This window comes from Pristis pectinata, chromosome 15 (genome assembly GCF_009764475.1).
Source record: "Pristis pectinata isolate sPriPec2 chromosome 15, sPriPec2.1.pri, whole genome shotgun sequence".
NCBI classification, from domain to species: Eukaryota; Metazoa; Chordata; class Chondrichthyes; order Rhinopristiformes; family Pristidae; genus Pristis; species Pristis pectinata.
In genome coordinates, this window is record NC_067419.1 from 37644313 (window position 1) to 37656962 (window position 12650).

The 12650-nt window shown below is 45.3% G+C and overlaps 1 protein-coding gene across 1 annotated transcript in view; it reads right to left on the minus strand.

The window, feature by feature from the left end:
* Positions 1-5170, minus strand: part of scaf11 (SR-related CTD-associated factor 11) — a 52054-nt gene extending 46884 nt beyond the window's left edge. The window contains exon 1 of the mRNA XM_052030170.1: positions 4993-5170. The gene's annotated coding sequence lies outside the window, so the exon portion shown is untranslated. The remainder of the gene's footprint in view (positions 1-4992) is intronic.
* Positions 5171-12650: the final 7480 nt, after the last annotated feature.

The following is a 12650-nucleotide window of genomic DNA, read 5'->3' on the forward strand; positions in this document are numbered from 1 at the left end:
TACCTATGATAACTTTTTATCCATTTGCTTATCAAGAAAACTACCTACTTCTGCCTTAAAATATCCAAAGAACATGTCTCTACCAGCCTTTGAGGAACAGAATTCTAAAGACTCATGATCCTTGGAGAAAAAGTTGCACCTCATCTCAGTGACTCTGAGTTCGAGATGTTCCCACAAGAGGACACATTCTGTTCCTATCCCCCCCGTCCATCCGCTCAGGACCTTGTATGTTTCTATTATCTTAATTTAAAATTTAATTATTAATAAAACTGTATTTTATTAGTTTTGATTCTTGTATTGATGTAGATTTAAATTTTGACCAAAATTGTTGACCCCTGGAATGCAATAAGAAATTCTCAATTTATACTAATAGGAAAAGCCTTTTTGATTTATGTATTTTCACTTAAAATATTTTCTAGGAACACAACCCTTTGGTATATCAAGGAATCAATGATGCAACGTGGCCCAGCAATTGGGAATATAGAAAGACAACACTCAGTACATTACGTCTATGCTAGTTAAATGGCAGAGCTCTTCACTCAGATCATTAATCTGCCCTTTCAAATGTTTCCTTTGGCAAATATCCCTTTACAATTTACAGTAAGTTACAACAAACACAACAGTTTGATTTTTTTTCAATAGACCCATGGAAATTCTACCACCAAGAAGAATACAATTACTATACCCAGTTTCCCTGATAATTATTACTCAGGCTCCCCACTGACTATTACTCAAACCAGAGGTTAACAACTAGTCTTCTATTGCTCAACATCCCCGGTCCCCTTCTTACACCCAGGTCTGCTGGCCACTTATCACCTTCCGTCTTCAGGTCGGTTATTCATCAGTCACCAGGCTGTTTACTATTTTCAGTCTCTGGGATTATTATTACTCAATCCCAGGTCAATCATTTCTTTCAGTCTTCAGGTCAACTATTAATCTCTGATTGCTATTGCACTGAGTGGCTGCATGGCAATGCAGCAGTGAGTTCTGTTACCTCACAGTTCCAGGGACCCAGAAATTTACATGACCTCAGGTGCCGCCTGTGTGAAGTTGGAACGTTATCGCCATAACCGTGCAAATTCCCAATGGGTGCTTCAGTTTTGTCCCAAACCAAAAGATGTGTTTCAAGGTTAGCTGGGTCCTGTAAATTACCCTTAGGTGTAGGTAAGTGCCAAAAGAGTAAAAAGGGCATGCAGAAGAGATGCAGGGAAATGAGAGGGGGGGGAAACTGGATTGATGGAATTGCTCTGTTGGGAGCCAGCATGTACCTGATGGGTTGAATGACCTCCTTCTAATGCTGTAAGCAAGAGGGCAGTGTTGGCGAGACAAAGGCTGAGCAGGTTCGGCTGAAGGTGTATGAGCTGGTAGGATTCAAAGAAGTAGAACCACAAAGGTAATCATCTCTGAATTGTTACCTGAGCCACCTCTAAACCGATACAAGGTCAGTAACATCAGAGAGTTGAATACATGGCTCAAAGGTTGGTATGGGGGATATGCGTTTCAATTCATGGGATACTGACACCAATGCTGGTGAAGAAGGGAGCTATTCCACCAGTACTGACTTCTGCTAGCACAAGTGCCCTAGCAAGTCAAATAACTAGGGGTGTAAATAAGATATTAAACTAATCAATGTAGGGGAGGCTCAGGTAAGGGGAAATTTAAAAAGTTAGAGAAACAGTATGGTAGTAATACTGGGTAGGGAAATAAGTAATACTAACCCAAAGGTTTCAGGAAGGGACAGAAGATACAAACATAAGACCATACCTACAATTACAGTCAGAACAGGGAATAATGATAAAAAGACAAGATTAAACTTCTCTGATTACACACAGCATTCACTGCAGGAAAGACAAACTGATGACACCAATACAAATAAATGGATACAATCTAATAGCCATGGTTGCAAAGTGGCCCAAGATTGGGATCTAAATATTGCAGAATACTTAATTTTTAAGAAGTGGAACAGAGGGCAGGGATAGAAGCAGTACAGAGAAAAGATTTTAGCTTGCAAAAACAAGAAGTGAGATCAGTTTGGGCAGAGTTAAGAAACGATAACAGCAAAAAGCATTTGTGGGAGCTCTCTGAAGGACCCAAACAGTAGCGATAATGTAAGGTAGTAGTTAAAACAACAAATTAGAAACAAACATGACAATAGCAACACAGTATCCATGGGTAACTTTGATTGGGAAAACAAAATGTGCATTAATAGTGTGGAGGACAAATTTATAGAATGCATACAAGTTGGTTTTCTAGATCCATATGTTGAATGGAACTAATAATCTTTTGGTTAAGTGATCTTAAGAGAAGAGTGATGGTAATGGTAATTATTAGTAGAAGAGTATGGTAATTATTTTACATTAAGACTAAAAGTGATTAGTTCAATCCAAAATTTCTCAAAACTCAAAGGTACATCGTTGGTCCCCACTTCCCCCTCCCACTCCATATTACTCTCCAACCCCAACGAGATGTCCTAAATGGTGGCACTAGGCAGGCTCAACCCTATGGACTCATATTCATAGCATAATATCTTACCACCACCCCTCCCCCCATTAACTACACTGTGAGTGGCCCTCATGTGACAATGCCATGCTCAGTATACTCATTCTTCCTGCATTCCGCTCTTATACACACAGGCTACAAGAATTTTGTACCTGGTGAACAACTGCAAGGGCTGAAGGTCTTTCTGGATCCCCATATAGCCTCACTGATAGTCACACTCTCCTATCCCTTCTGACTGACCAACTCCGGACTGCTTATTCTAAAAGGTGGGACTGTCCCCAGAACAGTGACCCTGTAACTTTGCAAAAACTGAGCTGGAAGTGGTGCTGGTACAACCATTGTGAATAGGACAAGTTAAAGAGTATTCGGTCAAAGGAAAAGACATAATAGTGAGAGAGCAGTAAGCGAGGATTGGGAAAATACCAGAATTCAACACTAAAAAAATTGATAAGGAGAAGCAGACTATGAAATTGATCTGGTGAGCAACATGAAAAGCACATAAAAGTTTCTACAGTTATGAAAAAAAAAGCAACAGTTAATGTGGGTCCCTTATAAACTGAGACAGGAGAAATTATACTTGGAAATAAGGAAAGATTGTGCGAGATGACAAAAGATATAGAAAACATTCCTGAAATAGTGGAGAACATACCTGGAGACACTGAGGAGCTGAAAGAATTTATGGTTAATGGAAAAGATAGATATGGACAAATTAATAGGACTGAAAGACAGTACTTTGCAGGACCAGATAACTGCATCCCAAAGTTTTGAAATAGTTGTGGATACACAAGTGTCATTTTCCAAATTTCCACTGATTATAGAACAATTCCCATAGAATGGAAGGTGTCAAATATAGGATTTAAGAAGCGCCAGAAAGAAAATAGGGAACTTATAAACCTTTTAGCCTGATATCAGTAGTGGGGAAAATGTTAGAATCTATTATTAAGCAAGTGGCTTAATAATAGATTCTAACATTTTCCCCACTACTGGGGAATGGTGGGATATAGCAGGTATTGTAAGAAAAAACTGGGACCCAGGGAAGCAAGACTAATATATCCAAATTTGCTCATGATACAAAGATAGATGGCAACCCTACTTGTGAAGATGTGCAAGGAGCCTTCAAGGGAATATAGGCAAGTTAAGTGAATAAATGAGTAGATGGAAAGGTGGAGAAATATAAAACCATCCATTTTGGTAGGAAAAAATAGAAAAGCAGAGTAGTTTTAAAACAGTGAAAGGTAGAAAAGTGAGTTCAGAGAGACTGAAGTATCCTCACACAAAGATTGTAGCAGGAATTCGGGAAAAAAGTGTGTGTTGGTCTTTATTGCATAAAGATTTAAATGCAAGAGTATAAACTTATTGCTATTATATAAGGCTCTCCTTGGACTGCAAATTCAATATCATGTACAGGAATGGTCCACCAATCCAAGGAGGGGTATACTGGTGATAGAGGAACTGCAGAATGGTTTGCCAGATTGCTTTCTTGGATAGCTGGTTTTACCCTACAAGGAGAAATTAAGCAAGTTTGGGCCTACATACACTCAGCCGCCTCATCAATTGATACTCTGAAACTGTGTCAATTTCTCCTCAGTCTTGCAGAGAACATTCGTCCCCACCAGTATGATCGTTACTTTCTCTATCTTTATTATTATACAATCATAAAAAAAAACAGATGGCACCACACAGTGGCCAAAACAGACCAGGTTAATCCCATTCCTCAACTCCTCACAGCCGGTTACAACTCTTCAAAGTGTTCATCCACGTACTTTATTTAAAAACCCAATGAGGATTTCAGCCTCCACCAGTCATAGAATGAAATATTTTAACCCAACACCCTTGCAATCCTTTTACCAATTAAATCTGTGCCCTCCAGTGACTGACATCACCAAGAAAAATAGGTCACAGTCGTCCACCTAGTCCAGGCCTTGCATTATTTTCAAAACACTTGAATTAAAACTCCCTTCAATCTTTTTTTTTCCTCCCTAAAGGACACAACCCCAGTTAAGAAGCACTTTGCACATAAGTAGTTATAATCCCCCAGTCCTGGTAACAACCAGCCAAGTGTTACCAAACACTTCCTGCAGTGTGTTGCCCGGCACTGTGCACAATACTCATTATTGCTCACTCCCCGGGGTAGATTATTGCTCTCAGCGTCTTTATTCGGCCTCAACCCCCAGTTTCCACAGCCCCCGGCCTCGGCCCTGCCCCCTCCCAGGGACCCCGGGGTTTCCTCCCGCCCAGGCCCAGGCCCGGGCCCAGGCCCGGGCCCAGTCCCCGGCCCGCCGTCCGATCCCCGCCCTCCTTCGCCCTGGGCGGAACCAGGACAAACGGGAGCCTCCTGCCGTCGGCGACACCGGCAAACCCCGGGGCGGTGGGGCAGCAGGCTCCGAGCCCGCGGGCCACAGCTCGCCGAGGCCGCAGGCCCGAAGGCGGCCGCTCACGCACTTTTGTAAACGCCGAGGCCTCCCTCCCTCCCGCCCGCCCGCTCTCACCCACCTCGGTCCGGGCCGCGCTCTCTCCGCTTCAGCACAGGCCCCGGGCTCATGTGATCATCCTCGCCGCCGACTCGGCTCTGAGTTGAAGCCCGTCACCAGCCGAACGCCCGGCAAAGCCACACTCTGACTGCGGAAGCGCCGGGCCCGAGCCTCACGTCCACATGTCGCTGTGGGTGGGGTGGGGGAGGGGAGGGGAGCGGAGCGGCGGCTCCGGGCCCGCCACACAGCGGCGCTGCCGTCACCCTGCGGTCCCCTCCCCGGCCTGCAGTTCCGGACCGGCCACACAGCGGCGCTGCCGTCACCCTGCGGTCCTCCCGCCCGGCCTGCAGTTCCAGCCCGGCCGCCGTGCGGCGCTGCCGTCACCCTGCGGTCCCCTCCCCGGCCTGCAGTTCCAGACCGGCCACACAGCGGCGCTGCCGTCACCCTGCGGTCCTCCCGCCCGGCCTGCAGTTCCAGCCCGGCCGCTGGGCAGCGCTGCCGTCACCCTGCGGTCCCCTCCCCGGCCTGCAGTTCCGGACCGGCCGCTGGGCAGCGCTGCCGTCACCCTGCGGTCCTCCCGCCCGGCCTGCAGTTCCGGACCGGCCGCTGGGCAGCGCTGTCTTCGTCCTGCAGCTCGACACCGACCGCCCGGTGGTGCCGCCGTCACCCTGAAGTTCCCGGCCAGTCGCAGGGCGGCGCTTCATTCAGCCTGCAACTCCTGCCGGTTCCACGGTGCAATGTTGTATTGGCCCTGTGCAAGACTGGCACCGAATTAAAGTGCACACTCTGCACACTGGAGTAGGGAAACTGGGCATGATTGCAATTGAATGATTAGAAAACCATTGATATTAGAGATATACCACAAGAGAACACAAACCATCATTAGTACTTAGGTTGGAGCTTCCAATACATTCCATGATATTCAATATATTGCAATTCACTCTATGGCTACGAATTGGATTCCCTCTTTCATCCTTTGATAGAAATCCTGTGATATAGATTCTTGTGGAAACTGCATTTGCCTTGTTAAGCATGTCATCAAAACATCCCAAAGTTAATGTATCTCTGTTAATCTTATCAATTAACGTAAATCGAGTCTGAGCCCACTGTTTAAACCTTTCATTGTAATGCTTACTTAAAATTGCTGGTGAAAACTCCCCTTCTGTTTGAACAGCGTCATGTTTAATGCCCAGTTTTACGGTCTCATCCGAAAATGGCACTTCCAACAATGCAGTCCTTCAGTGGAGTATGGCCTTGAAGTTTTAAAATTACTAATTAAATATTTTACTGATCAAAATGTAGTGAATATCTGCTGTACAATTTACACAGTATACAACTCCTTTAATGGAAATATTGACATTTTCCCATTAAAGAAAATGGAGCTCTGTAAACATTTTTTCTTATCATAAACTGCATTTATATAATTGTTATGCTTTTATCTGAAACTTGAGGATAAAGTAGGAAAGTACAGCAGCAGAACAATCAAAAATCACAGCTACAGTAATTGTCACCTTGAGGATGACAGAGTTGTTTATTAAAATGAAGTTCAATTGATCAATGATCATATGTAATTGGCAAACTGTACACAGAGGTGGTGGTTGATTTGTCTGCTAACTATTTGGATTGGTAGACAAATGTAACATTTTTAATGTAAAGAATGGGAACTTAATTGCAATGCACCAATATGTCATCGTCCCTATGTAACAAACATTTTTGAAAACTCTAGCTGATTTTAATTGATACAATGCTTGACTGGAAATGTAGGAAGTCTGCTGCAGATATAGAAAAACAAACATCTGCTATTTTGTATCACCTATCACATCCCTTTAAGAAGAACTTTACAAAGAGGTTTACATCACTGAGGTCCTATTGAAATGCAGTCATAATTGTAAGATGGTAAACTCAGCAGCTAGCCTGCACATAGCAACTCTCCCAGGAGAACAACGTGATAATAAAAAAGTGTTGGAAATGTTCACTTGGTCAGACAGCTTTCTGCAGGAGAGAAGCTGCTTTCCAGGTCAATGACCCTTCATCAGACCTCGAGAAGCGAAGAACCACGTGTTAAAATCAATTCCCTGCTGGAAAAAAAACAGAAAATGCTAAGAGTGCTCATTAGGTGAAACAGAGTTAATGCTTCAGGTCAAAGAACCTTTATCAGTGAATTTGTCAGAACATTCTGCAGTTAACATGGGGAGCACTCAACTTCAATAAGATTTTGGGTGGGAAGGTGGTGGAGGGCATGGATGGAGAGCATCTGAGGGAGGGTGGAAGGAGGTCAGAAATTGGGGGTTGACACCCAAGGAGATGAGAGGATTGAGGGTGAAAACAGTCGAGGGGAAGGTCGGAGAGTGAGGAGTGAAGACAGAGGGTGAATGCACCTGTGCCTGAGGCATGTGTGTGTGTGTGTGTGCACGTGTGTGCATTTGCTTGTGTGTTTGCATGTGTGTGCGTGTGTGTGTATTTGCATGTGTGTGTTTGTGTGTGTGTGTGCATGTGTGTTTGCTTGTGTATGTGCGCATGTGTTTATGTGTGTGCATGTGTGTGTGTGTGCGCGCGTGTGTGTGTGCATGTGTGTGTGTGTGTGTTTGCGTACACACGTACTTGTGTGAGATTGTGCGCTGCAGCGATGCCTTCAGGAAGAGTGGCCAACTGTGCGTGTGTTAACTGGCTCGAGTGACAGGTGCTGAATCACAAGAGAAAGTTTGTGCCCACAGTTTCAGAAACTGACCAACAGTTTATTATCTCAGTGGGTGTACAAACAAGAGCCAGGGAGGGACATGGGTCTGATCCCCTTCATTATCCTTTGAGGTGTAACACTCACAACACTGCTGCAAATGTGAGGTTTTACCGCTGAGTTTTGTCCTCAGAAGCTTTCAGAAATTTTGACCTGTAGGACTTACCTATTTATAAATGGTCTTGTAGAAAGCAGGTACTGGGAAGTTTAAAGATTTTATATCATATCAGATTAGTTTATTGACATATACACCAGGATGCAACGAAATTCCTTGCTCGTGTGAAGCTCACAGAGTAAACGATATGCGTGGTAATAATAAATACAGCAATAAATACAGCATTGGTTGTAAAAACAACAGAATAGTACAGTGTATAGTACTCCCACCTAAAATGCAGCTCATTATGAACGTGCAATTCTACTGAATCGTCTTCACACCCGCAATAATATTGAAGTAGTTTACCACATTGTAACTGCAGAGTTTGTCTTTAACCACCAGTTGAGGAATAATGACATTTTAACATTTAAAAGCTTGCTGACACAGATACCAGAGTGGTAAATAGTTGACATACTGTTTATTCAGGTAAGTGGGAGAGAAGGGGAGTGGAAACAGATTTCAGAATCAGAATCAGGTTTATTATCACTGACATACACCATGAAATTTGTTGTACAGTGCAAGACATAAAAATTACTATGTTACAAAAAATAAAGAAATAAAATAGTGCAAAAGAGGAATAATGAGGTAGAGTTTATCTTAAAAGTAAGACTTTTCAAGAGTTACTGAGCAGGAAGAGTGAACTGGCTATCCTGTGGAAGTTGTAGCCCATTTGGATCATTGAGAGAGTGAGCCTGTGGACAACATGGAGAGTAAATGCAGGGTTTAGCTCATCATAAGGAAGGGTAGAGAAGGCAGGAAGAGTATCCTGCTGTCAGCCATTGCATTAACGTAACCGTAATCTCTAAACCTCAAGTAAAGGGATCTCACCCCAGAATGTTTGACGTTTACCGAAAATTCCAACCCGGGACTTGTGGACAGGTGACGGTACTTTCAAATTCAGCAGTCTGGATGAAAATTCTTGACCCGAACACCGGCTGTCCATTCCCCCCCACAGATGCTGCTCGACCCACTGAATTCCTCCAGCAGATTGTTTGTTGCTCCAGATTCCAGCGTTTGCAGTCTCTTGTGTCTCGATTCAATTCCTGGCCTGTTGTGAACATAAGCGAACCAGTCCTAGGATATGTATCTATGCTGTGTGTGAGCATAAGTAACCATACAACACTGTCCCGTCTCCAGCTGTCTTGGTTTTCCTTCCCACTGGATCAAGGATTCAATGTGGAATGTACCAAATGCAGCCACCGAATACCTTATCTTAAAGCGGTGTAGGGCCAGATGTGACTATCACTGCATCGCTCCAACTAGAGGCAGCCAGCACAGATACAGAGGAGCACACAGCTGTACCAAGGTCAGCACTGTTCCAAACATGATTTCAGTACAACTTTCCCACCCAAATGGGAGCTGGGGGGGTGGGGGCGGGGGGCAAGAGTGGGCCTTGAGGTGTGATGAATGTGTGGCTGGAAGCCAGGGTAGGAGATCAACTGGGCGGAAGGGGCAGCAGACCATTCGGGGTGGGAACAGAATTGCGGATGGGAGCAAGGGGCCGGAGAGCGATTGGATTGAGGGCAGACACATGGCAGGGAGGCATGGTCAGGAGACCAGACAGGAGGGAATCAGGATTGCAGCCGGAAACACTCTGATTTGCTCGCTAATCAAATGTGGGCCTGGTGTAAAATTTCCCCACTGGCAAGAGATATTTGAAAGCGCTGGAGGACAGGTGGATGGTACAGTCCAATTCACCCACATCTTTTACATAGGGAGTGCCCGGAACTCACTGCCAGGGGAAATCGGTGGAACTGGACACGATAGCAACGTTTAAGAAGTACTTAGGTGCATAAACAGGCAGGGAACAGAGGGATATGGACCATTGAATTGAATTTGTTTATTATTGTCACTTGTACCGAGGAACAGTGAAAAACTTGTCTTGCATCCCGTTCATACAGATCAATTCATTACACAGTGCATTGAGGTTGTACAATGTAAAACAATACAGAATGCAGAGTAAAGTGTAACAGCTACAGAGAAAGCGCAGTGAGGACCGTGTACAGGCAAATGAGATTAGTTCGATTGGCATCATGGTCAGCACAGACATGATGGGCCAAAGGGCCTGTCCCTGTACCGTACTGTTCTATGTTCTATTTCTGTACCAAGCTCAGTCACAATCACCGGACACAATGAGCTCAGCTATTAAAATTATACACCTTGCCGTCAAAAGCACACAGGGAGTGCAGACACAATCAGCACACATAGCAAGCTCAGCCACAAAATCATAGGGCTCAGATATAACAATTAGAGGCCCCACGGAGAGTTCAGGAGTCTTGAACTCAGGGCTCAGGAGACTTAACCTTGAGTCTCCTGTGTTGTAGGAGAATGAAGATTGAATCTTGAAGATCGAGACAGAAGGTTCAATCTAAGCAATCTAAGACAAACCTTTCATCACTGGAACTAATCTAATTAACCTTTATTTTGTACTTCTTCCTGCCTTAAGTAGGGGAACCAAGCTGTGTGCAGTATTCCACATCAGGCAATGTCTGTAGAGGGAGAAACAGAGTCACTGACCTGAAACTTCAACTCAGTCTATCTCAGCATGGATGCAGTTTGACCCAATGCTTCAAGCATTTCCTGGTTTTGTTTTGGATTTCTAGCCCCTGCAGATTTTTTTCTCTGGATGCAGTATTCCTGGTTTAGGTCAAGCAGTGTATCTCACAGAGTTACTGTCTCCCAGCGCCAGGGACCCGGGTTCAATCCTGAGCTCCAGTGCTCTCTGTGTGGAGTTTTCACGTTCTCCCTGTGACCGCGTGGGGTTCCTCCGGGTGCTCTGGTTTCCTCCCACATCCCAAAAACACGTGGGTAGGTTAATTGTCCACTGTAAATTGACCCCGGCGTGTAAGTGAGTGGTAGAATCTGGGGGGGGGGGGGGGCTGATGAGAAAGTGCGGAGAATAAAAAAAAGGATTATTACAGGATTAGCGTAACTGGGTGGTTAAAGGTGGGCTGTCTATGCATCTCTGTATGACTCAGTGCCCCGATTACTAATTAACCTATGATGCCATTTGAAGAATGTTGCTATTTGTGAGTTTATGAACTCTGAAGCACAGTAGAAAGAAGGGAGATCATTCAGGCAGCCAATGTAAAGCAAAATACTGCAGGCAGAAGTTCACAGAAATTGGTAGATATGTTAAAACTGGGGAGAAAAGTACAAAACAATGCAGCCTATTTCATTTGCCGGCAATTTTAACATCACATTAATTTTCCTCCAGAATGTAAGGAATTCTTACTGCTCTGGAAGGACTTATAAAAGGCACTGGCATTGCTAAATTCATCCATACTGATGAAACAACAACTGTGTTATGGTAAATCGAGTTATTTGCAATGTTTTAATCTTTTAGATATATTGAATTACTGAATGTAAAGGGAATCTATTGAGTTTTGTTTCAAAGGCAGATGAAAGGTCATTATCTCGGTCTCCCTCTGCACAATGCCACCTGATCTGCTAAGTATTTTCTGATTTATTGCTGGATTTTATTTGTTCTCATTGTGAATTTGAAGTGGAGCAAAAGGAAACATTTTCCACCTCACTGTCCACCCCCCTCCGCTGTACCCCTCCCCCCCCCCCCCACTGCCTGCTGTTGCTGAGTGACATTGCACCAGGCCCACAATTGGCAGTGACCTTGGATCAGCGAACAAATCAGTGTGTTCCCGGCTGCCATCCTGATTCCCTCCTGTCTGCTCTCTTGACCCTGCCTCCCTGCCATGTATCTGCCCTCAATCCAATCACTCTCTGTCCCCTTGCTCCCGACCGCAATTCTGTTCCCACCCCGAATGGTCTGCTGCCCCTGCCCCCAGCTGATCTCCTGCCCTGGCTTCCACCCGTCATACCTCAAGGCCCACTCTTGCCCCTTGCACCACCCCCCACCCCCCCCCCCCCCCACCTCCAGCTCCCATTTCCGGTCTCCCTCCCCTCCCTGCTCCCAGCCTCACTCTTACCCACCCTCCCTGACCACACCAATGGAGATCCATTGCCTAAAGAACAGGTGATGGGCAGAGAGAGGGCAGGAGGTCCTGTAGACTGCTGGTAACCACCACTTGGGTGGAGCCTTCAGTGCTGTTAAACCCACCCCACTGTGAGCCAACTACAGAGGCAAACTCATCAAGGACAAAACAGGCAGTCAGTGCCCGCAATCTCTTCAACTGTGACTCTGTCCTTGACACAAGTGTCCTTAACTTCATCCCACACCAAAGTATCCAGTCCAGCCTCACCACCACCCTTGTCCAGCTAGCAGTCAAAAAGGCCACAAACCAGCTGAAGGCCCCTGAAGCAGATGGAACCCCTGCAGAAATTCTAAACTTTGGCAGAGCGGAGCTTCACTCACAATCTCGCAACTATTTGTCCCATATCAGAAGAGAGGAGGACATGCCAAGGTACCTCAGAGACAACATTATTGCGATGGCTTCAAGAAAGGAGACAATTCCCGCCTCAGGAACCACAGAGGGGCCTCCCTGTTGTCAGTCATGGGGAACGTCATTTCCAGAGTTCCTTTCAACCACCTCCTCCCACTGGCAGACGAGCAGCTTTCCAAATTGCAGTGCGAATTCCATCCACCTGGAGGTTCAGTGGACACGACCTTCACTGTGTGACCACTCCGAGAGAATTGTCGTGAGTGACCTCAAATGCTGTACCTGGTCATTTCCAACCTTTCAAAAGACTTTGAAAACATTAACTGCGAGGGTTTGTGGAGCATCATTTAATCCCATCTTACTTCTGCTACCTGATGGTGTGGAAGCCATGGTCTTAACCAACAGATCCACAGCCTTCCCAACCACAGTGCAGAATG